The sequence below is a fragment of the Macrobrachium nipponense genome, chromosome 2 (assembly GCF_015104395.2).
Source record: "Macrobrachium nipponense isolate FS-2020 chromosome 2, ASM1510439v2, whole genome shotgun sequence".
In the NCBI taxonomy this organism is placed as follows: domain Eukaryota; kingdom Metazoa; phylum Arthropoda; class Malacostraca; order Decapoda; family Palaemonidae; genus Macrobrachium; species Macrobrachium nipponense.
Genome location: NC_087201.1, coordinates 91,987,156 through 92,013,406, shown reverse-complemented (window position 1 = coordinate 92,013,406; position 26,251 = coordinate 91,987,156). Strand labels below are relative to the sequence as shown.

The 26,251-nt window shown below is 42.5% G+C and overlaps 2 protein-coding genes across 2 annotated transcripts in view; one reads left to right on the top strand and one right to left on the bottom strand.

Moving 5' to 3' along the window:
• LOC135220784 (uncharacterized) overlaps positions 1-26,251 on the bottom strand; it is a 216,158-nt gene that overhangs the window by 152,759 nt on the left and 37,148 nt on the right.
• Positions 5,079-26,251, top strand: part of LOC135221252 (uncharacterized) — a 291,718-nt gene continuing 270,545 nt past the window's right edge. Inside the window, exon 1 of the mRNA XM_064259067.1 lies at positions 5,079-5,091. The gene's annotated coding sequence lies outside the window, so the exon portion shown is untranslated. The remainder of the gene's footprint in view (positions 5,092-26,251) is intronic.

Sequence of the window (26,251 nt, the reverse complement as noted above, 5' to 3'; positions counted from 1 at the left end):
GTACATTCAACTTCCCTGCCAGATATATACTTAGCAGATTGGCACCCTTGGTGATGGGTAAGAGACAGCTAACTACTGAAATAGACAGGTAAACAACATACGTTTTAGGTAATAATAAAAAAACCTTGGTTCCTACCTGATTAGGCAGAAGACTTTGTGGCTACTGCCCAGGAGTCTGCTTCCCCTCAAGAGCCTCAGCGAGGTAGTGACCTCATGCTAAGAGTTCTTGTGGGTCTATCAATGGGGTCTTATCCACTTACTCGACAGAGCCTAAGGATTTTGTCAACGGGTGCTGATCCACTTATATGACAAACATCTTGCCTAATGGCAAATCAAGGAGCACAACACTGATCCCGATCACCTGATCCTAACACCCGGGTTAGTACTACAATTGAAAGGAGCTATCACCAACATCCTTTCAAGCAACCCTAAAAACTCAACACCACAAAATTAAAAACACAACTAACAATTAAGGATCAGTATCAGCCCCCTTTCCCAGCATCGAATCCGCAGATACGTACGGACCGAGAGAAAAGCATTTCTCGTACGTTACCCTGACATCTTTCAGGTAATGAGAAGCAAACACTGAGTTGCATCTCCAGTAAGTTGCATCAAGGATGTCCTTCATGGACATATTCCTATGAAAGGACAATGAAGTAGCAATGGCTCTTACCTCATGAGCCTTTACTCTGAGCAGCCTGAAGGAGTCATCTAGGCATTTATCATGAGCCTCTGTTATCACACTTCTTACAAAGAAAGCTAAAGCATTCTTGGACATGGGTCTCTTCGGGTCCCTCACCGCACACCAGACTCTGTTGACAACCCTTAAGCTGAATCTTCTTACGAAGGTAAAACTTAAGTGCCCTGACTGAGCAAAGAGACCTTTCTATCTCTTTCCCCACCAGATTAGAAAGTCCTTTTACTTCAAAGCTTCTGGGCCAGGGCTTAGAAGGGTTTTCGTTCTTAGCCAGAAACAATGTCTGGAAAGAACAGATAGCAGAGTCTCCTCTAAAGCTTACACGAGAATCTAAAGCGTGGAGTTCGCTCATTCTCTTGGCAGTAGCGAGGGACAAAAGGAAAATACACTTCCTCGTGATATCTCTAAACGAGGCAAGGTGAGGTAGTTCAAACTTGTTCGAGGTCAGGAATTTTAGAACCACGTCAAGATTCCAGCTAGGAGTGCGAGGAGTTCTAGACTTGGAAGCCTCGAAAGACCGTATAAGATCATGCAGATCTTTGTCCTCAGCTATTTTTAGGCCCCTATTCCAAAAAATAGCGGATAACATACTCCTGTATCCTTTGATAGTGGATACTGCTAAATTTGATTCCTCTCTTAGGAAAAGAAGGAAATCGGCAATGTTGGTCACAGAGGTATTGGAGGAGGACAGCTTCTTCAATCTACACCATCTCCTAAAGACTTCCCACTTCAACTGATAAACCCGTAGGGTTGAAGACCTGCGGGCTCTAGCGATAGCGCTGGCAGCTTTTCACGAAAAGCCTCTCGCTCTGACGAGTCTTTCGATAGTCGAAAGGCAGTCAGGGAGAGAGCGGGGAGGTTTTTGTGAAACCTCTCGAAGTGGGGTTGTCTGAGCAGATCTGTCCTGTCTGGAAGAGATCTGGGGAAGTCCACCGTCCATTCCAGTACCTCTGTGAACCAATCTTGAGCAGGCCAAAAGGGGGCGATGAGAGTCAATCTTGTTCCCTTTGAGGCCACAAACTTTCTTAGCACTTCCCACAGAAGCTTGAATTGGGGAAAGGCGTAAGCGTCTATGCCCGACCAATCTAGGAGTAGGGCATCGACCGCTATGGCTCTGGGATCCTCGACTGACGAGCAGAAGTTGTCTATTCTTCTGGAGAGGAACGTGGCGAACAGGTCTATCTGAGGTCTCCCCCACAGGGACCAGAGCCTTTGACAGACTTCTGAGTGGAGGGTCCACTCTGTAGGAAGGACCTGGTTCCTCCTGCTCAATCTGTCTGCTCTTACGTTCCTCGCTCCTTGGACAGTGTCCGAGTTGACTTGGACCACCACGCCTCTGACTTCGGATTCGAAGAACTTAGGGCTAGATGTATAGCCAAAAGTTCTTTGGAGTTTATATGCCAGGACACCTGTTCCCTTGTCCAGGTGCCTGACACTTCCTTCGTTCCCAGTGTTGCTCCCCATCCTGTCTCCGATGCGTCGGAGAACAAAACTCGGTTGGGGTTCTGAATGGCAAGGGACAAGCCCTCGTTCCTCTTGAGAGGGGTCAACCACCATGTTAAGTGATTTTTGACCTCCTGGGGAATTGGGAAAAAGTCTGACAGTTGTCCTGTCTTCCAATTCCATACCCTCTGTAGGAAGAATTGCAGGGGACGAAGGTGTAGCCTCCCCAGGGAAAAGAACTGCTCCAGCGAGGAAAGGGTCCCCAGTAGGCTCAACCATTCCCTCGCTGAGCTTTGCTCCTTCCCTAAGAAGGTTGAGACTTTTTGAAAGCCTCTAACGAGTCTTTCCTGCGAGGGAAAAACTCGAAAACCCCGAGAATCCATCTGAATCCCCAGATAGACCAGGTTCTGGCTGGGGATCATCTGGGACTTCTCGAGGTTGACAAGCAATCCGAGAGACCGTATTAGATCTAGCGTAGTTGACAAGTCCTCCAAACATTGGCTTTCTGACTTGGCCCTGATGAGCCAATCATCTAAATAAAGGGAGATGTTGACTTCCTTCAAATGAAGCCACCGTGCTACGTTCCTCATCAGGCTCGTGAATACTTGAGGGGCCGTAGACAGGCCGAAGCACAAAGCCCTGAATTGGTAGATCCTGCCCTGGATCATGAAACGAAGATATTTCCTCGACGCAGGATGAATGGGAACGTGGAAATATGTCTTGCAAATCCAGGGAGACCATTCAATCTCTGGGACGTAGAGTCCAAAGAACCGAGGCGGTCGTTTCCATGGAGAATTTTTTCTTCTCTACGAACCGGTTCAGTGCACTCACGTCTAGCACCGGCCTCCACCCCCCTGATGCCTTTGGAACCAGGAAAAGGCGATTGTAAAAGCCTTGGGAGTGGGGATCCTGCACTAATTCGATGGCCTCCTTGTTCCACATATGATCCACCATATGTAGGAGCATTTCTCTCAGGGCAGGGTCTTTGTACTTCGCGGACAGTTCCCTTGGGGTCGAAGTTAGGGGAGGTCTGTCCCTGAAGGGGATGAAATATCCCTTCCTCAGTATCGATAGCGACCAGGAGTCGGCTTCTCTCATGGCCCAGGCTTCTGCGTACTTCAGGAGCCTGGCGCCCACTGGTGTTTGGAGGACTTGTAAGTCACTTGCCTTTCTTGAAAGGCCGGAAGGCTGACCTTCCTTGCTTCTCAGAGCCTTTACTTCTAGAGGGGGGTCGCGTAGCAGGACCTCCTCGAAAGGGCGGCTGAGGAGCACGAGTTTCTTTCTCTGAAACGGAGAGACAGCTTTCGTTAGGAACGAACTGAATACTGATCTCTTCTTGAGAATTCCAGTCCCAAAGAGGGAGGCAACCTCACCCAAGCTGTCTTGAACTGCTTTATCCATACAGGATAAAATACTGTGTAGTACTTCTGGGCTGAGAAAGTCAGGGTCCTGGGTCTTCTTAGCTAACACCCCAAGGGACCAGTCCAGGAAGTTAAAATCTTCTAACACATGGAAAAGTCCCTTGAGGAGATGGTCCAACTCCGACATCCCCCAAGTCGTTCTGGCAGCTGGCAGAAGACAAGGCGTGTCTTCTTGACGAGTCTACTAGACTAGAGAAGTCTACCTTTGCTGACGAAGGGAGGGCCAGTCCCATGGCTTCCCCAGTCTTGTACCAGATGCCTCTCCTCCCAGAAAGTCTGGAGGGGGGGCATGCAAAAACAATCTTCCCCGCTTCTTTCTTAGAGCTTAGCCAAGATCCAAGCGACTGAAGGGCCTTCTTCATTGAGATGGCAGGGCGCATCTTCAAGAAGGACGAGGACTTAAGAGGTCTTAGTGCTGGAGAACAGAGAACGCGGAGAAGGAGGAGCAGCAGGACTGAGAGAGTCTCCGAACTCTTGGAGTAATAAGGCAGCTAAGGTCTTGTAGTCCGAAAGACCCGCATTCACAGGAGAGTCGTCGTCCGACACTTCTTCCAGATCATTACCAGCTTAGAAGAGGGAAGAGCGATCAGCTGAAGGGGTACGCTCGCGCCTAGAGGCGAAGTCCTCTGCAGAAGTCCTCTGCTCTTGAGGAGAAGGGCTTCTAGCTGGGGAAGAACTGTCCGAGAGAGGAGCTCTAGGAGCAGAAGACTGTTGATTGGACGCCTCCTCTTGTACGATGCAAATAGGGCTCTTGGAAAGATCCTCAGGCTTGGTAGGAGCTAAGTTACACTTCGTCTTAAGCTCATGTGAAGGCCGACGTTCGGAAGCCGAAAAGTGCTTGTCTGGCAACAAGAGCCTGGAAGGAGCCTCGCGCTTGGAAGGCGACTCGCGCCTGGCAGGCGCTTCGAGCCTGGCTGGCGCCTCGCGCCTGGTTGGCACCTCGCGCCTGGAAGGAGCCTCGTCTCTGGAAGGCGCCTCGCGCCTGGCTGGCACATCGTGCCTGGAAGGAGAATCGCGCCTGGCTGGCGCCTCGATCCTGGAAGGAGCCTCGCGCCTGGCTGGTGCATCTTGTCTGGCTGAAGCCTCGTGCCTGACTGGGGAAACGTGGCTGGCTGGCGCCGAGCGGCTGGAAAGCGGAACGTGCCGGGAGCGCGACAGGTGCTCGGACAGATCCTCATGCTTCGTGGACGCCGCTTCGTGATCGGAAGGGGACGAGGGCTCGGTCGCTAAGCGTTCCCGAGCCTCGTGCTTCCGAGGAGACGAGCGAGAAGCAGGGAGATCAAAGGACCTCTTTAGAGACCGAGGAGCTGAAGAGAGGATCTTGGAGCAAGGGACCTCCAAGTGACAAGAGGATCTCTTAATAGGAAGAGATGTCTTTCCTACGAGGAGGATCCTTAGAGAGCACCCCAACCAGGGAAGAGATCTGCTCTTGCATGTTCAAGAGGATCCTGGTGGTAGCTATATCCCTTTCCTTGTCAGAAGGAGGGGATGGCGGTCTGGAGGAAGTAGGGGACTCCCAGTCGAAAGCTGGCGAAAACAGGGCTCTCTTGGCTCTCTTCCTATCCAACAGCAAACCTTCTGGGAAGCACTCAGGACTGGAATCAAGCGTAGGCGCTTTCCAGCTCCTCTTCAACGGACGTGACTGCTCGGTCGAGCTCCATCCGCGCCTGGGCGACGAGGGCTCGGAAGACGAGAAGCACTCTCGAAGGACGCTTTTACAGTAGCGATCCCTGGCAGTCTGAGACGAAACAGATCCTGCCGAAGGGACGCCTGATCGGTGGGGATCCTCCACAACCTCCGTCCGTAAGGCTTTCGACATTCCTTCTCCTCTGGCCAGGGAGCTTGGAAGAGGTCTAGGCCTGGGAGTGTTCCAGAGCTGATCAGACGCCCCCTCCACTGCGCTGGGGACACTTAAAATCACTGTCCACTGCACCATTCACTGCACTATGCTTACCTTCTAAAGCTGCCATCTTAAGCTCCATCCTCTTAAGGGCAGCTTTCAGATCTGCGAGTTCCGAAGACGAATATGCAGGTTCTGTGAAGGGAGAAGGGGCTGATACCGAGGGAGAGGGTGCAACTACTACATGAGGGGTAGGAGCTACCAAGTCAGAAACTGGCTCGTTTGAACGAGATCTACTTAAGCTTCTGGAGGAAGCTTTCCTTGCTCTATCCTTCTCTAACTTCCTTAAGTAGGAAGTTAGAGTTTTCCACCCTTCTGCACTCAAGTTCTCACACTCTTTGCACGTGTTAGAAAAAGAACATTCATACTTCTTACAGCACTTGCATACAGTGTGAGGATCTACCGAAGCCTTCGGCAGTCTCACGTTACAGCCCTCATTCACACAAATTCTCACTACATAACTAGTGTCAGACATCTTAAAGAAAAATCCAAATCGAGTCCAAGAAACAGTCCATTAAAGCGTATGCCAAACCAACGATCCAATACGTCACCAAATAAGACAGTCAAGAAGATCAATGGCGATGAAAATCGAAATTCAGTCAAGAGGAACGAACAACGTTGTTGTTGGTACCGGCGGCAGAGAAAATCTGATTAGAAAACGGGAATGGTTCCTAGTCCTGCCACCCAGCATCAGGGCGGTAGATCACCTGACCTACCTGTAAGTGTGTGCCGCGAAATTTGAATTTCTGTCAGGACGACAGAGTCTATAGCTAAGTATATATCTGGCAGGGAAGTTGAATGTACAAAAATAAGGCATTTTAAGGTACTTTTACGGCACAATTTTCAGTTAACAGCGCCGCTAGTGCCGTTGTCTAATGAGTTCATACATTTATAGAAATGCCGTTCAGACCATAAAGGTTATGGAAATTATGGTAAGAAATTTTATGGAGAGTTATTACATGTGTATTAGGGTAAAATATATGCCTCTGACGCTGTTCTATGCCGAAAATATAGAGTAACATAAGATGAACAGAAATATGATACAAAGGCAGCTTTTGAAACTGCCCTTCACATTATTAAATATGTTTTTTCATGTTCTTTATTGTGAGCTGCCGCCTGCCGCTCTTCCGAAAATATAGTTAAAAAAAGTGCAAGTTAGCGATCGATGTGTCGATTTTATAAATATTCATGCTTTTGTTTAAAATGTGCATGAAAATGTATTATGTATAGGGTATTTGTATTTCTGTGCAGAAATATGATAAAAAGGCAGCTTTTGAAACTGCCCTTCAAGTTATCGAATATACGATGTTTTTTCGTGTTCTTTCTTGTAAGTCGCCATCTGCCACTCTTCCGAAAATATTGAGTTCAAAAAGAGTGCAGATTTAGCAATCGATGTGTCGATTTTTTAAATGTTTATGCTTTTATGTTTAAAATGTGTATGAAAATACATTATGTATAGGGTATATTTATTTTGTACATAAATAAGATACAAATTAAGGCAGCCTTTTTAACTATGCTCCACGTTGTCAGGGGATGTTTTTTCATGCTCGTTCTTGTCTGCCACTGTTCCGAAAAATGCAAAGTGTTATTTTATTAATTATGCATCTTTTCCATAAATCCTTTAAAAAGTTATACATTATTTCACTGTATCCAATAATACTGTATGTATTCTCATATTAGTTTATTATACAATACTACGGCAAATTTAAGCAGTATTCCGCGGAGCAGCCAATGTTGTGGTTTGAAGTCAGGTGATGGCGAATAAGAGTTTGTTTTGCCATAACGCAATTCTGAGCAAATTCTCTTGCTTCTAGTTAGCATAAATGAATATCTAGATACTTGACTTATTGAGACAAGGTTATTTTTCCTTATACGTGCTTTTAGGAGGAAATATGAATTGAATATGTCTCGTTGTGAATGTGAATTACTTTTTTTTTGGCGTTAACAGATTACGTTGGCGGCATGTTTATTGCGTAAAAATATTATGAGATTCTGTTCGTAATTCTCCTTTATATTATCGTAATACGAACTTTACGTTACTTATCTTATATTGGTGTGAAACCAACAGTAAAATGTGTTCTTTCAAGCACAGTAGTTTTGATTATATGATTTTATCTCAATTTTATCTACGGTTGTGTTTGATAGGATACATTTACTGGAGTTTTATCCTTGTTGCCGATGTATGATAATAGTCATTAGCAGCTTGAACAGTTTTCTCAGCTTCAGTTATAACTAGGTTTAAATTTAACAGTAATTTCCCGATTGATCTTTGATCTATATTGATCCTTGATCTATAGCGAATAAAGTTATTACATTAAGATATCTCAGTTCTATTCTATACATAACGCCATTTATAACAACTACGGTAATAGTGTACTGTAGTACGATGATTGAAAAACAAGCCAAACGGATGTTATCCAATTCGGTTGTATTTAGAAAGAAAAAAGAAAAAAAAAAGAAGTTGTTTCTCGTTCGGTTGTTCATGGCTGTACACGTTCACGCAACGAGTATAACGTTAAAAATGTTATTGTTATAATACAATTAAGTTTGTTCATACTTACCTGGCAGATATATATATAGCTGTATTTTCCGAAGTCCGACAGAATTTCAAAATTCGCGGCACACGCAGTGGCGGCAGGTGGTAGTACCCATTCCCGCCGCTGGCGGCGGTGATATCAGGAACTATTCCCATTTTCTATTCAATAATTTTATGCCAAGTGCCACTGTCTCCTGAGGGGAGGTGGGTGGGCACTTTAATTATATATCTGCCAGGTAAGTATGAACAAACTTAATTGTATTATAACAATAACATTTTGTTCATGAAACTTACCTGACAGATATATATATAGCTGAATCCCACCTTCGGATGGTGGGAAGAGACAGAATAGGATTTTTGGGAAACTAAATTAAGTAGATGATATACATCTTGGTTCCTCACCTGTTAGCATAGCCGACTTCGTGATTACTGTCACCAAAGTCTGCTTCTGCGTTACTAGAGTTGCCAGCGAGGTAGAGACCTGTAATGCTGGTGCGCTCTATATGATCTGTCACGGGGGCGTGACCACAATGTGACTAGACCATATGACCATATTTCTGAGGGCAACGAAGCTAAAAACACCACCTGACCTAACCTATCAAAGTTAGTTCCATAACTTCTAGGCTAAAGAAAAGGAACGCGCCTCAAGCGACCAACCCTTCAAAGTTAAAAGCACACCTATCCCTTTTCTATAGGATAGGATTCGTGTTGCTTGCTGCCCCCCAATAATATATCTACAGATATGTATGGTCCTAGCGACGTACAGATCTCAAATGTCGTCTTCACATCCCGTCGGGAGTGTGAAGCGAACACAGAGTTGCTTCGCTAAAGAGCGTGGCACTCAGGATGTTCAACTGAGTGTCATGCCCTGTTGAAATGCTTCCGAGGGCCGCGCCCTCACCTCTTGAGCATTCATATTAAGAAAAAATCTCAAATCTTTATGCAAACATAATGAATGAGACTTCTTAAAAGAACTCCTTGACTATAATGCCAGGGTGTTCTTGGACATGAACCAGTCTGGTCTTTTACGGAACACCGCAGATTGTCCGTTGATCTCGACTTTCTATAGTTTTATCAAGATAAAACTTGAGAGACCCGACAGGGCACAGGACTCTCTAATGCTCTTGCCCAATAATTTGTGCCATACCCTTGGTCTCCAAGCCTTCGGGTCAAGGGTTAGACAGGTTTTCGTTCTTATCAAGAACGGAAGGCTTAGAGGACAGACCGCATTATGTCCTTTAAAGCTAAAACCTCTGATGATGGCTAAAACCTCACTAACCCTCTTTGCCGTGGCTAGAGCGGTTAGAATGTTAGCCTTTCTGGTCACGTGTATTAAGTTCGCAGAAAGGATAGGTTCGAAACGCTTTTGGCATCAGAAACTCAGACTACGTCTAAGTTCCATGCCGGAACCTGCGATCCAGAGAATTTCAAGATCTCCCCAGACCTCAAAGATCGTGAAGCTTAGTTGTTTGACAGAACCGAATCTCTGAGCCTAGAGGCCGTCAACAACATATTTGCATATTCTACAATAGTTAGGACTTCCATCTTATCTCATACTTTCATACGGAAAGATAGAACCATAAAGAAATTCACAGAGGTCGAGGTGGAGGAACAGTCATTTCCCTTCACTATCTCCAGAAACGGCCCCCTCCGATTGAACACTGAAAATAGGCAGCACTGCTTTGCCTTGGCCAAGAGACTGCCATTAATCTTGAAGATCTTATCGCTTCTCGATAGTCTAAACGCCTTCAGACTCAGAGAGGAGAGATTATTAGATACTTCACTAAGTGACGATGTGAGATTACACCGATTCTTCTCGGAAGGTTCTTTGGACAATTCTCTGAATTACCTGACCTCTGTGAATCCAACCTCTTAGAGGCCAACATGTGGCGACTAAAGCTAATCCTCTAGGATCATGAATAAGGGAAACAACTTAAGAGGAAGCTCCTTCGTCTTCAATATTACGAAAAAACTTAACGAAACCTCTTGAGGATCGTTACGTTCCGTGCCCAAGCCCATAACCAATTCTCTCTTCTTGAGCTATGAGAGAGCTGAGAAATTATCCAAGATGATTTGGGCCACTCGATCCAAACTCACCCTTCGAGGAACTGGAGAGCCGACCAATTTGGCTTCCAATTCTTTCAGACATTTGCCAGAACATCTGTTCCTCTGTTCGGATGTCTGGCACCCTCTCGCTATCACCCGAGGTGATCCTCAAGCCGTTAAGAGAAAATTAGAATTATTACAAGATCTTTGATGTTATTCCAATTTCTTCGTGAGGAAAATTGTAGAGGTCTGAATTGCTGTTTATTCATGGGAAAACAAGCTTCTCCAGCGAGGAAATGGTCCCCAGCAAACTCATCCATTCCCTCACTCAGTCTGCTTCCTTCCCTAAATAAGGCTGCGCTTTGCATAAGCAGGAGAGCATTATTATAGTGCTATGCCGCGGTAGATTCGTACAGAATTCTGTTACCGTGCGGTGCACCGAACAAGTATAAGAGATATCATGTTGAAATTTCTAAGTAAACGGAAGGCATGTTCATTCAAGATTACTAGAAATTTCCTCAACCCGAGGCTAAATCCATGATTGTAGGGCAGAGAGAACGGTTTTATTCAGCCATTCCCGCAAGGGAGAGAGACATAAAAACAACCACCGCGCATGACACCGAGCTAGCCGGTACTGCGTAGATCACAGTTAACAGCAGCCTTGTTCATCGTCTCGCACTATCTGCCTGAGTTGCCAGCTACTCCTTTTACGAAGGGATAGGTATGAAATTATCGAGCAAAAGGAAACTCTCAAGCAGGCATATTTAAACGAAACAAACAAAATTCGCTAAATACAGAAGCTGAGTTGGTGTTGCAGTTCAATTAGAATACTTCTCGTCTAAGTCGCAATCCCGTAGAAAATAAACTAGGATATGCGCCTACCCCTCGGACAATTCAACTGCTTAGTAGAATCCTGTCGCGAGGTTAATATACGTAGTATATTTATAGGATTCTGAACAACGATCTCCATCCTAAATTCTTTCCTTCAAGAAAACAAAAAATAATGGATTGGAGATCGACCACCTTCGATCTCTATCAAAAAGAGTGAAGGAGGTCTTCCTCGAAGGAAAGCTTCAATGGTGAACAGAATACTATCTGCCTGAGTTGCCAGCTACTGCCTTTACGAAGGCAATAGGTATGATATTATCGAGCAAAAGGAAACTCTCAAGCAGGCCTATTTAAACGAAACAGAATTCGCTAAATACAGAAGCTGAGTTGGTGTTGTCGTAACAATACCTGAAGAGTTGTTCTTACTCCGAAAACTCTTGGAAGGTTGAAGGGAGTGTCAAATAAATACATTAGAACAACAGTTCTTTCGGCTTCTATCCGCAGAGGTAAATACGATATGCGTATATGGACTTGACCCATGCGTTAGCAAAATGACGCAAAGATAAACTACGTAAGTATTGTAGTAATTTGAACATCGAATTCTCTACTACATCTTTCCTCGACGAGGAAGAGAGAAAGAAAGGGGAAAACGACTGTCCACGTTCTAATGAATGAGACTTTTAAAAGAACTCCTTGACTCTTTGCCAAGACTCTTTTCCAAGAAAAGGGAGTAATATTCGAATAGAGATCATCAAGAGAGAACCGAGGATCGAAAAGGACCGTTCATGTTCTTATGATATTGGACATAAGACTTCCTGGATCTAGTCTACAAGTCTTTTTCTTACTCCCCGGATGAGCCTCTGAAAATGAATGAGAGCTCTTCCGAAATTTGTTAACGAGTTTATCCGCTTAAAACGATAAAAACGTTAAAATCTATGTCAATGAGAACTACCCCATTTATGAGGGGTCCCCCACTTAAATGACAAAACGTTTAGTATCTTGACAATGGGGAAACGTCCTTACTTGACAAAACTATTAGCACTTTGCTAATAGGGGCAAAACCCTTTAACATGACCGAAAGTCACCCAGGAATCCGAGTATATAATCTTCCCGATTCTCAGAGAAAACGATGAAGAGGAAAGAGGGATCGAAGAAAAAATTCAGGTATGTCTCTCCGCTAACCTCAGAATCCTTTTTAAAAATTTCTGTAAAGGAATGTCCTTTGTGGAGATCCTGAAAAAACCTCGTCTTGACGAGCGTTTACTAAAGCGTCAAGCGTCCTAAGAAACGTCGTGAACAGCAAATAAGACGCCTTCTTACAAGTCTCTCTCAAAGAAAGCGTCCTGCCGAGCTTCCACCGAAGGCGTCCTGGCGAATGTCCACAAAAGCGTCCTCAAAAGCGTCCTGCTGAGCGTCCTCATAAGCGTCCTGCCGAGCGTCCTCAAAAGCGTCCTGCTTAGCGTCCTCAAAAACGTCCTGCTTAGCTACGAGCGTGTCTGAGCAGAGAACACCAAGTCTTCTGAACGACGTTTCAGAGAGGAACTCATTGAGCGCCCTGATGCATGCAAGGCCCGCCAAGAGGCGTCCTGCGAGCGACCTTGCCAACATCTCAATGTTTATGACGAACCGCGTTTTGGCGTATGACGTTGAATATTTTCAAGGGACGTCCTCATGCGAGTCTCCATGGAGAGCCGCACGCTGCTCCTGAAGTGTGTGAACACTAAAGGAAGACGTATGGCTTTCGTCTTCAAGACGGGCCTTAAAGACCTTCATACCTTCTTACAAAGACAGTGGCCGCCTGTGCGACAACTTGCGTCTTAGTAATGCAAAAGAACATCTCCAGAAACGCACTCAGCAAAGAACGCCGAGCGTCCGAAAGACACCCTCGCAAGGTGCTTGCCGAGCGTCCTGGAGAATGCTCTACTTATAGGACGTCGAGCACCTCCAAAAGCTTCCTCACGTCTAAATTGCCCTTCTTATGCCGAACCAGAGACATAAGTTGTTTGACTGTGCAAAGCAGCTTGCCGGGACGTCAAACTTATCAGCTTGCTTTTACGAAGTAAAGCGAACGTTACATAACGTATACGGAGCGCCATTAGGAGAGGACGAATACTGAGTTGCTCCTCCAAAGGTGGAATCTAGAATGTCCTTGATTACCAATCCTTTGGAATGCTAGCGAGGTTGAAACAGCTCTAACTTCATGAGCGTTCACTCGCAGGAGGCTCAAATCACTCTTCTGGCAAGATGAAAGAGCCTCCTTAATATGTCCCTTAGGAAAGAGCCAGTGCATTCTTCAAAAAGGGGTAAATGTGGTCTCTTCCTGAGCACCATACATTACCCGAAGGACCTCTTACTTCCTTCGTTTATGTAAATATAATTCGAGAGCCCTGACAGGGCATAGGACTCTTTCATCCTCTCGTGACGAGAGAGAGAGGACGTGAGCGTCCTCTTCTCTAAAGCTTCTTTAGGGGGCGCGAGTCCTTCCGAGAGCCTCCAAGCCCCTGTGTGGGGAGGACGCCTCGGAGGACGAGAAGCAATCCTTCAAGATTCGTGCACGTGCTCGATCTTCGGCAGCCTGGGAAGGGACAACAGGACCTGCCGAAAGGAAGCCAGATCAGCATGAAAAACCTGTAACCCTCCTTCGGCTTTTGACATGCCCTCTCCCTGGTTTCCTGGGAGTCCGACAGAGGTCTAGGCCTAGAGGCGTTATGGGGCCGATCTGACGTTCCCTCCTAACGAGAGAGAGGACGTGAAGCGTCCTCTTCTCTAAAGCTTTCTTAGAGGGCGCGAGTCCTTCCGAGAGCTCCAACCCTGCGCGGGGAGGACGCCTCGAGGACGAGAAGCAATCCTTCAAGATTCGTGCACGTGCACGATCTTTAGCAGCCTGGGAAGCGTCAACAGGTTCTGCCGAAGGGCGCCAGATCGTGGGGGACCCTGTAACCCTCTGCGGCTTTCGACATGCCCTCTCCCTGAGTCCTGGGAGTCCGACAGAGGTCCAGGCCTAGAGGCATTATGGGGCCGATCTGACGCCCCCTCCACAACACAAGGGGCACTACACTTCACAACACTGATTGGAGAGCGAGCACTTTAGTCTAAGATTACTTGATGTAATCCTCTAGCAGACACTTCTTCTAGGCCCGCAAGCCATACCACAGGGTTAGGCAAAATAAAATCTACAGGAGGTTAGAAGGTTCATTATTTCTAACTTCTGTTTACTGTGGAGGAAAACTCCTGATTCTAACACGCTCTAAAATTCGGTACATGAATCCTACTTCTTCCGTAATCAGTCACACATTACACTAATTACATTGAACTTATGCAAAGAAAACATGTAAACGTCATATATACTACGCGAGTGTCTACCGGAAGTTCCGGTAGCCTCACCTTACCGCATGCAGACAACAAAGTCTGAAACTAGGCTAACTAGCTTCAGACATCAAATGCAATGAAAAAATTTACGATAGCGTATGCCTAGCCACAAATCCAAGTCAATAATCGAAAGAATAATTAGGATACTTAAGCGGCTAATGAAGTTTCAAATCCTAGGCGGAGGTCTGTAAACGTTTGTTTACCGACCGGCGACAGAAAAAAATATGAATAGAAAATGGGAATAGTTCCTGATATCCGCCCTTCCCAGCGGCGGGAATGGGTACTACCACCTGGCCGCCCACTGCGTGTGCCGCGAATTTTGAATTCTGTCGGACTTCGGAAAATACAGCTATATATATATCTGTCAGGTAAGTTTCATGAACAAACCATACTTTCATCATTCTCCTTTGCTCTTATTGAACTTATGTAACTAGAAGATGGATAAAGTTAGGCTATTGTAATTTGGTCTCATAAAATCAGACTACTGTAATACGAATGATCGTAACTTGAACACTACAGCTACCTGTACACTGTATACATAAACCTTATTATATCTTTACATACTCTAGACACCCAAAGGATTAAAGCTAGGATTTTTCACTTTACAGTATTTATAATGCTATAATGTACTGTACAGTACTACTATACAGTAAATTCTATAGTACTATACTGCATAAATATAATTTTACTTATTGAGCCGTTGTGGGATTACAGCGCCTTTGACTGGTTTAGAGTTTTGAAAGGTGTGCAGCGGCCGTAGGCTTTAATCCCACATAGCGTCAAAAATCACTTGGCGTCGGCGGCCAGGAACGGAACCCCTGCCGCTAACCAAGGGCCACCTGTATATATATATATATATATGTGTATATATATATATATAGTGGACCCCCGTATTCGCGATCTCTGGATTTGCAGACTCACACATTCACGGATTTCTCTCGGGAACATTTCCCCAATTTATTCGCGGAAGATTCGCACATTCGCTGTATTTTTTTATGAGAAATATTCACAAATTCCTGGTTATTTGATCAATTACATCATAACATGCACTTTTTGTGATAACTGTTTGTGGAGTGAGTACTACTTGGAACCAGGAACAGCAACGTGGTTCAAGTGCAATGTGGAGTGAATCAAGACCAAAATGTGTATAATTACAATCAAATAAGCACTGTGGAGTTTCAGTTGTGATGGCAGTAAGGATAAAACCACCAATTACATGGTAAAATTGAATTCAGTTCAAACCATGACCCTGGGAATAAAGAGTTTTATGCTTTCACTAATATATGCAACAAAATGTTGTTTTATTGTTCTGATTACTACTGCAATCTTGAGCAAGATCAATAAAAGTTACATATATTTGCTAACATTGTTCAAATGAGTGCTGGGAAGGCTGGGAAAGATGGTGGATTATCTGTGGTTAGACCGGCCAGCCATACGATTGCCGCCATATTGGATTTCAAAACTGCCTTGAAAACATATTTTACGAAGAGCTCACATGCTTATTTTAGTACCTATGGGGCTTTCATATATCACATTAGGTTGACAAAACTTCAATCTTTTGAATGGTATGCTTAAAGTTGTAATTGTATTCTTGTTTCACCAATTAAATATCGAGTGAATAAGGCCTGGCCAGCGCGATGACAATGGCTCGTCTGCGGTTGTTTACCCTATATACTACAAATGGATACGGTAATTTCACTTATTTCTCCGGTTTTGTGCGTCTTATACCCAGTTTGGAGGGTGAACACATATTCATTGACAACACTGATAAACAATTGAAGAGCGCAAAACGCCGCAAAGAATGCCGTAGTCCCCTTCAATAAGTACGAATAGGGTAAACAATCACGGACGATCCATCGTCATCACGCTGGCCAGTTATTATTCACTCAATATTTAATTGGTGAAATAAGAATATAATTACAACTTTAAGCATACTATTCAAAAGAATGTAGTTTCATCAACATAATATGATATATGAAAGCCCCATACGAACTGAAATAAGCATGTGACGCTCTTCGTAAAATTTGTTTTCAAGGCAGTTTTGAAATCCAATATGGCAGCTATCGTTAGGCTGGCCAGTCTAACCACGGACAATCCACCATCTTTCCCAGCCTTCCCAGCACTCATTTGAACAGTGTTAGCATATATATGTAACATTTATTGATCTTACTCAAGATTGCAGTTGTAATCACCACAATGAAACAGCATTTTGTTTCCTATATTAGTGAAAGTGTGAAACTTGTTATTCCCAGGGTCATGGCTTGAACTGAATTCATTTTTACCTTGTAATCGGTGGTTTTATCCTTACTGCCATCACAACTGAAACTCCATAGTGCTAATTTGATTGTAATTATAGACATTTTGGTCTTTATTCACTCCACATTGCACTTGAACCACGTTGCTGTTCCTGGTTCCTAAGTACTCACTCCACAAACACAGTTATGAGCAGCAAACGACAACACTGAATATGAGGTGCAAAGCTTTATTCCCATAATTGTTTACTTTACTCATTATTTAGTTTAACTTTACTTCAAAATGTTTATTTAATTCATGTCTATTATCCCTATTTTGCAACCAAATTAACCCCCAAAAATTACGGATATTTCTGAAGTACGAGCAAATGACGGCAAAAAGACTCATTGTTGCCAATCTAGTGGAGCTTCCCACATACGCTGATGCATTTACAAACTGTTTCCATGAATTCTAGTTGTCAAAGTAATGCAGTAATGATAAGATTGCTGTAATATGTATACATTACATATAGATGTGCTAATTTCACTTATTTCCCTGGTTTTATGTAAGTCTTATACCCAGTTTGGAGGATAAACATACAAATTGACAACACTGACAAACAATTGAAGAGTGCAAAAAGCCGCAAAGAATGCTGTAGTCCCCTTGAATAAGTACATATAAGTATTGGTTAGAGGTCGGGTTTACGATTGTTGTGATGAAAGTGCCCCAGTGTCTATGGGTACAGGTGGTGTGTGGATTTAGCACAGGAAATGGGAAGTTTGTTGACACAAGTGACTCCGCAAACATCGAGATGGCGTCAATCTTCTAAACTTTTTTAATCGCAAGTAAAAATTTCGAAAGCGTTTTGGGGCTGTGTACATTACCCTGTTTAAATCTTAAATTATGGCCTTAATTTTGGTAATCCTAAGCCCTCATTCCGCGGTAGAGTAGACTATGGCAGTTGACGCTTTCCTACGTTATTTTACTTACTGAACAGTACTAAACACGGTGAAATACATTGGACACCCCAATCCCTAGTGAATGTCGTATCCGCTGTTACGTTCCTTGCAGTCTGTGCAGAACTATTCTTTAGAATTACCCTGCAAGAAACGTAACCGCGGATACGACATCCACTAGGGATTGGGACGTCCAATATATTTCGCCGTGTTCAGTACTGGCCCCTGGGGGTTAATTACAGTCGTCCGAATAAATATTACTTTAAATTTTTGTTCAGTAGGGTAAACAATCACAGACGATCCATCGTCATCACGCTGGGCGGGTCTTATTCACTCGATATTTAATTGGTGAAACAAGAATATTATTACAACTTTAAGCATACCATTCAAAAGATTGACGCTTTGTCAACATAATGTGATATATGAAAACCCCATACGAACTAAAATAAGCATGTGACGCGCTTCGTAAAATGACAATTTGTCCAAAATTGCATTTTTCCTAACTATACAAACCTGAGGTCCTTTTACAATAGGAAGGTTACTAGCCGCAGCTGGATAGGTCGTAAGCTTTCGAACAAGGGGTTCGGTAGTTAACTGCTTGTCCGACAGGCGCGCGCGACTGGGAGGTAAACAATCACTTTTGCTTTTGGCCCAAGCAAAAAACTGCAAAGTGAGGGGTGGCATGAGGTGGGACTATGTGTAAAAGGACCTCAGGTTTGTATAGTTAGGAAAAATGATATTGTTATGATACAATAAAGTTTCATACATACTTACCTGGCAGATATATACATAGCTAAGACTCCTCCGTCGTCCCCCGTGACAGAAATTCAAATTTCGCGCCACACTCGCTACAGGTAGGTCAGGTGTTATCTACCGCCTGCCCTGGGCGGCAGGACTAGGAACCATCCCCGTTTTCTATCATATTTTCTCTCTTCCACCTGTCTCCTGCGGGGAGGCTGGGTGGGCCTTTAATTGTATATATCTTGCCAGGTAAGTATGTATGAAACTTTTATTGTATCATAACAATATCATTTTCTTCATACAATCAACTTACCTGTCAGATATATACATAGCTGATTGGCACCCTTCGGTGGAGGGTAAGAGACAGCTACTATATGGAATAGACAGGTAAACAACAATGTTGTAGGTATAAATAAAACCTTGGTTCCTACCTGATAGGTGTAGACTTCGTGGGTGTTTGCCCAGTAGTCTGCATCACCTCAAGAAACTTTAGCGAGATATGTGATCTATGGCCAAGAGTTCTTGTGGGTCTGCCGATGGGGTCTTATCCACTTACTCGGCAGAGCTAAAAGGACTTTGTCAATGGGTGCTGATCCACTTATATGACAATACACCTTATGAAGGAGCACACAACCAATCCCGACCACCTGATCCTAACCATATGTTAGAACTAAGATTGTTACGAGTTATCCCCGAACTCGTCACAACAACCGTAACTCAAAAAACCACTACGCACACATACATAATTTCAAAAAAAAAAAAATTATACTCAACTAATTGGATATGAACAAGAATTCTCTTACTGAACAACATAGACGGCCGCCCGGTGCGAGCCTAAGTCCTCCATTGTTCGAAGAGCCACTCTCGACCATATCCGAAAAAAGAAGAACAGTATAAATAACATTTAAGGATTGGTGTCGGCTCCCGTAACCCGTTACCCCAGAATCGTATCTGCGATACGATAGGACCTAGAGAAAAACACTTCTCATACGTCACACGCACGTCTTTCAAGTAATGAGATGCAAATACTGAGTTGCATCTCAATATGTCGTGTCTATGATGTTTTTAAGCGACATATTCTTATAAAACGAGAGAGGACGTCGCAACCGCTCTTACTTCATGAGCTTTTACTTCTCAGTATTTGTAACTGTTTCATCAGGACAGACCTTATGAGCGTCCGTAATGACGTTTCTTACAAAGAACGCCAGAGCATTCTTGGACATCAGTCTTGTGGGGTCTTTTACCGCGCACCAGACCTTGTCTAGAGCCTCCCAACTGACGCTTTCTCTGAAGGTAGAACTTCACGCTCTAACAGGGCATAGAGACCTCTCTGCTTCTCTGCCTACGAGACTCGACATTCCTTTGACTTCGAATGACTTAGGCCAGGGATTCGTGGGATTCTCGTTTTTCGCTAAAAACAGGGTCTTAAACGAGCAAATAGCGAGTCTCCCTTGAATCCTACTTTTTTATCCTGCAGAGCTTGTAATTCACTAATTCTCTTTGCCGTAGCTAAAGATAATAGGAATAGACATTTTCTAGTTATGTCTCTAAACGATGCCAGATGAGGAGGTTCGAATCTATCCGAAGACAGATTATTTGAGGACTACGTCCAGGTTCCAGTTCGGAGGTACAGTGGGGGCATCGCTTATTCACGGATCAGTATTCACGGATCCAGTTAATCACGGGTTTTTTCTTGGACCGTTTCTCATGTTACATCACTGGTATGAATCGCTGCATCACGGGTTGTTGTGTTCGTATGCGATGTTTTCGGTAGGCTAACCCTCGGCCATGGTCCGATAACTACAAACATTCATTTAAAGACTCATATAATGATATTAACTGACAATAGGTAATAAAACCATTCTCACCTAATATTATTGTCCTATCTTCGAAATAAATAGCCTATTCAAGGTTATGTACGACGTTCATTGGTAGGCTAAGCGTAGTTGCAGTGCGATAACCACCAAACGTACACAAACATTCACATTATGATATTAATTGACAATAAGGTAATAAAACCATTCTTACCATATATATTATAGTCATATCTTCATAATAAATAGCCTATTCGAAGAATAATTCCAATCATTGCACTCAACTTATCGTCGGAGTGGCAGCCACAAAATGTAAGCATATACCTTTAAGTACGAAAATGGGTTTTATGTATACGGTTGCGTTCAAGCGACATTTTTTGTTTTGATAAACTTTTAGAAATTTTAATAGTAGTGGTAGTGTAATTACAGTAGTAATAACATTAAGGCTAAATTAATTCGAACTCTTATTATTTTGCAGTATTCGTATATAACTTCTCTGAACAATGAAGTCATACAAAACGCTATTTGTCATAGATTATCGTAAGTATTGCTGTTTGTTATTGGCGACGAAGCGTAAACGAAATAACATAAAAGCATTTTTTACCTTATATATTATCGTCATATCTTCATAATAAAAAGGCTATGTCGTGGAGTAATTCCATATCAGTGAATCAATTTTATCTATGCGAGGCCAGCCAGCTGACAAAATGTACGTACGTATATGAAAATCAAATTATGGTAGCGTTCACAGCAAGATTATCTTTCGAAATTTTTATAGTACTATTCATGCTACGTAGTAATAATGTTTGGAATATACGTAACATTAATTTTCAATACAAAATATCATCGTTATTTTGGTAGTGAATAATAGTTTAGAATTATCATACATACACTGCATTGTTATGGGTTTGTGCCAGTGATAAACAACCAAAATAACGTTTCTCCTTTAACCTGTTAAGCGTCCTCCCCGGATGAGCTCGCTGCTAACGTACCGTCACGCTTTTTTTGTAATCAGCGATCATAGCACTGATGATAGTTTTTCAAGTTAATATTGATTTTTTATGTTTATTATTCTTACTGTAATTAAGTGTAGGAAATTCTCTCTCTCTCTCTCTCTCTCTCTCTCTCTCTCTCTCTCTCTCTCTCTCTCTCTCTCTCTCTCTCTCTCTCTCGGAGTCCAGTCACTCGGCAAAGAAAATTCATCTTCACTCCCGCTATTGGAAGAAAAGTTTGTATCATCACTGGAGGATTCAGAACTAGAGCTCTCATCATCAAATAGGTTATCAATATCAGACTCCTCATCTAGTATTTGAATGATCTCACCTGAAGAAATACGCCTCCTCTTTGGGACATTCATTGTGAAAGACGCGAAATCCAATTTGTCTCGATAAACGCCCGAAGCGTATTGAAAGAAAACCAACAGGGACAGGCAGTTTTTTAGCATAAGCGACCACCAGGAAAGAGTTGCCAGGCTGGAAATAAGTTCCCCGTGTGCTGAGAGTGTTACCAAATGATGTTCCTACACTTTCTATACGAGTAAACGTATTATTATGGGGCTGACGGCTTGACAAGCACAGTCAAAGTTTTGAACGTAATATCCCGTTGAAGGCGCTACCGAGTAGATCGCGGTAAAACGTATTATTACGTGGGTGACGCTTAACAGGTTAAGTCAACGCGTTTAGGAAAAACATGACATAGAATCGACTTTGCGACTTCGTTCACTTTGATATTTTTAACGATACAATAACTATCATTTGTACTACTAAAACCATCTTCACATAAGTAATTTTTCGTAAGATATGTGTTGTTACAAAAGCTAGCTTATACATAAAAGGCTTTTATAATTTAAGTCACCATATACATATGTACCCAAACTCATTGTGGGGAAATTTAACTACTGTTTCCTCGGATATTGAAATACTTTGGCATCATTCAAACACTTTAATAATATAATGCATAAATACTGATGGCTATACATATTTACATCGTATACAAATACTACATACAGTTATATACACTATTTATATACAAAAGTTAACGTTTATACACATACTTTTATATACAAATTAATCATATTGAGTAGTGATCAGACGACAGCTGTGCACTGGACTACGTACGTACTATGTACTTGGAAGATAAAACAAACAAAAATTTTGTTGTTGTTAGTCGCCGGGATAGATTAACATTTTTCCATTTTTCCGATTAAAGAGCTGAATTTTGTTTTGAAGGTATGTCAACCGCGTTAGTAAATAGATATCATCTTCTAAGGAATTTTTTTTCTCTTCTTTTGCAGAAGAATCTTCAAGCCATTTTGCATTCAAAGTAATGAGAAGGAATCATTCTATTCTTCATGAAATCAGTAAAATACTTACACTAATAATAAAAACTAAAACTACGTACGTATGCAAAACACATACATCATCGTTAGCTTCGTGTGTGTAAACGTTCATTCTAAGAAATTACAGAGTAGTATAACTAACACCTGATTGGTTGGTTGGTAGCCAATGGAGATCTGTTATCCAATGACTGCCCTCTGCTTCTGTTCTATTTTATAGACATACGCCATGGATGGCACTAGGTTTGAACGTTACCATGTTCGTGATTTTCTGACTGCTGACGGCAAAATAACTCAAAATAATTTTCTTTATATAATTATCCTTCGTGAAACAATAATTATATGTCGCGGTTGACATACCTTCAAACAAAATTCAGCTTTTTAATCTCTGGAAAAATGTTAATCTATCCGCGACTAACAACAACAAAATTTGTGTTCGTTTTATCTTCCAAGTAGTACGTACGTAGTCCAGTGCACAGCTGTCGTCTGATCACTATTCATATTATTAACTTTGTATATAAAAGTATGTGTATATAACTGTTAACTTTGTATATAAAAGTATGTGTATATAACTGTATGTAGTATTTGTATACGATGTAAATATGTATAGCCTAGTATTTATGCATTATATTATTAAAGTGTTTGAATGATGCTAAAGTATTTCAATATCCGAGGAAACAGTAGTAAATTTCCCCACAATGAGTTTGGGTGCATATGTATATCTAAGATGACTTAAATTATAAAAGCCTTTTATGTATAAGCTAGCTTTTGCAACAACACATATCTTACGAAAAATTACTTATGTGAAGATGGTTTTAGTAGTTCAAATGATAGTTATTGTATCGTTAAAAATATCAAAGTGAACGAAGTCGCAAAGTCGATTCTATGTCATGTTTTTAACTTTAACGTATAGTGGTATGAAAAACACCAGTGTGTCGTAGCGATGCGTCATCAATATAGTGGTATGAAAATACCACATGGTGTAGCGATACGTAATCACAAAGTACAAATCCTTTTCCCTTTTTCCCGGACCATCCTCAGAATTTTACGACTCTTCAACTTCAAGATCGATATGGTAAAATATATTATATAGTCATACTTATTGTTAAAATTCACAAGTTTGAACTGCAAAACATTATTATATTTTGATTGTTATGTACATATATTTTTTGTGTTTTACGGAATGTTTGTTTTGAAAATAATACCATATTAGTGAACATATGGTATTAATTGTCCCACTATTTTATTATAGGTGATCTTAATTATCTCACATTCATTTAACAGTATTATATTATATTTAAATTTAAACTGTAATTAATAAATAAACAATAATGAAAAAACATAAAGGGAAAAATGTTTTTGCTGCAGTAGTGGTGTTTGTTTGATTATGCATCTGACCTCACATTTCCAAAATCTGAAAAATTCCAAAAACCGAAACATCGAATGTGTGTGTACTGCACATTTTTTTAAAAACACGCACAATGTCTACACATTTACTGCAAATTACAGTACGTACGTATTTATTCCTGAGAGAGAGAGAGAGAGAGAGAGAGAGAGAGAGAGAGAGAGAGAGAGAGAGAGAGAGAATGATTAAGGACTCCAAGGCGTGTTATTTTTACAATTATTTTATTATCTTGGGATTTTTTTTTAATCTTGAGATTTTCTATTCAATTCTCGAGATTAATAAGAAAATTACCGTAAATTGACTAGCATCAGCACACATCTGAATGACTCGGCCATTAGCAGGCTAAACCACCAACCTTATAACTTGCATGATACATGAGATACATGACAAAACACAAAACCATGTTTATTGGTGAAATTAGGGGGTTGCACGATATGGGAGATTGCATGTTATTCGAGTTATATACGGTATGTGATTTTTTTTAGCCTTTTATGGAACAAAATCTAGCAAGAAATTGCCATTCCCAGTTGGCAACACTGGCCTACAAACGTTTGTTTGGTGTTGTTATGAAATGTGGTGTGCGGCGCGTTCTTTAAATTGTACCCATATAAACGAGTTAATTATGTGGCATCCAAAAGCCCTGATTCTTTTACTCTTATGGGAAAGACGCATAAAGGTCAGATGAAGGTTTTACGTGGAATATACTAGTATTAACGTGTTGTGACGAAGGGAAGAGATGTTTCGCTGCATACTGTTGGTAGCATTATCGTTATTATATTACTGGATTGCACTGCAAAATCGTCGCCATCTTTTATCAACATAGATTGTTGGTGAGTACCCATATGATTTACATATTTTGATAGTTCTCTTACCACTCATCCTCTCTTTCCTTGTAAAAAAAAAAGAGGCCCACCATGCGTATGTAGGCTTCTAGCTGTAATCCCTAGGCTAGTAGGCTACATACCTATGTACAGTAGTACATATACTACATTTATTTTTTAAGGCTAATTTTGTACAATAACTTTAAAACTGTCTTGAATTTAGTTTTAGGTGATAGTTGAAAACATATTTGGTGTTTGAACTAAAGTAGGCAGTTATAAACATTGGAATAGTGGTCTTGGTGGGTTAACTATTAAAGTAGGCAGTTTAAGCAATTTTTGAGGGGGGTATCAGGATAACACGGGTATTTACTTATCACGGGGGGGTTCTAGGCCCTATCCCCCGTGGATAACGAGGCCCCACTGTACTGGTTCCTTAGACTTTGAAGTCTCAAAAGATCTTATGAGATCGTGGAGATCTTTGTTATTTGCAGATCTAATCCTCTGTTCCTGAATACAGCAGAGAGCATACTTCTGTATCCCTTTATTGTGGAATACGGCTAGATGAGATTTTAATCTCAGGAATAGCAAGAAATCAGCAATTTCCGCTATAGAGGTAGAGGAGGAGGACAACTTCTTGGCTCTACACCACCTTCTAAATACCTCCCACTTCGACTGGTATACTTTCGTAGTGGAGGTTTCTGCGTGCTCTCGCGATCGCGCTTGCCACTTCGCAGAGGAAAAGCCTCTCGCTCTGACAAGTCTTTCGATAGTCGAAAGGCAGTCAGAGCGAGAGCGGGGAGTTTTGATGGTACCTCTTGAAGTGTGGTTGTCTGAGAAGATCCGTCCTCTTGGTAGGGATCTTGGAAAGTCTACGATCCACTCTACCACCTCCGTGAACCAATCCTGGGCCGGCCAAAGGGGGCTATTAACGTCATCCTCGTCTCCTTTGACGCCACAAACTTTTTCATTACTAACCTCAGGATTTTGAATGGGGGAAAAGCATAAACGTCTACTCGAGACCAATTTAGCAGGAAGGCGTTCTACCATAAGTGCTCTTGGATCTTCCACGACCGAGCAAAACACTGGGAGCCTTTTTGAAATTAATGTTGCGAAAGAGATCCACATGAGGAGTCCCCCACAGAAGACCAGAGATCGAGACACACTCCCTCGTGTAGTGTCCATTCTGTATGAAGGACCTGGTTCCTCCTGCTGAGCCTGTCCGCCCTCACATTCTTTACTCCCTGTACGAACCTTGTCAGTAGGGAGATGTTCCTGTGAGACGTCCAAAGTAATAATTCTCTCGTCAGCTCGTAAAGGAACGAGGAGTGCGTCCCTCCCTGTTTCCGAATGTAGGCAAGTGCGGTGGTGTTGTCCACATTTACTTGCACTACCTTGTTTAATACCAGAGGTTCTAGGCTCTTCAAAGCCAGATGTACGGCGAAGAGCTCTTTGCAGTTTATGTGCCAAGTCACCTGTGCTGGTTCCCAGGTGCCTGACACCTCTTCTGAGCCTAATGTCGCTCCCCAACCTCTCTCCGACGCGTCGGAGAACAACACTAGGTCTGGGTTCTGTGTTCTTAGAGAGATCCCTTTGTTCTCTTCCAGAGGGAGCAACCATTGTAGGTGTGACTTTGTCTCCATTGGAATGGGAAAAACGTCCGACAGTTGTCCGGTTTTCCAGCTCCAAGACCTCCTTGAGGAAGAATTG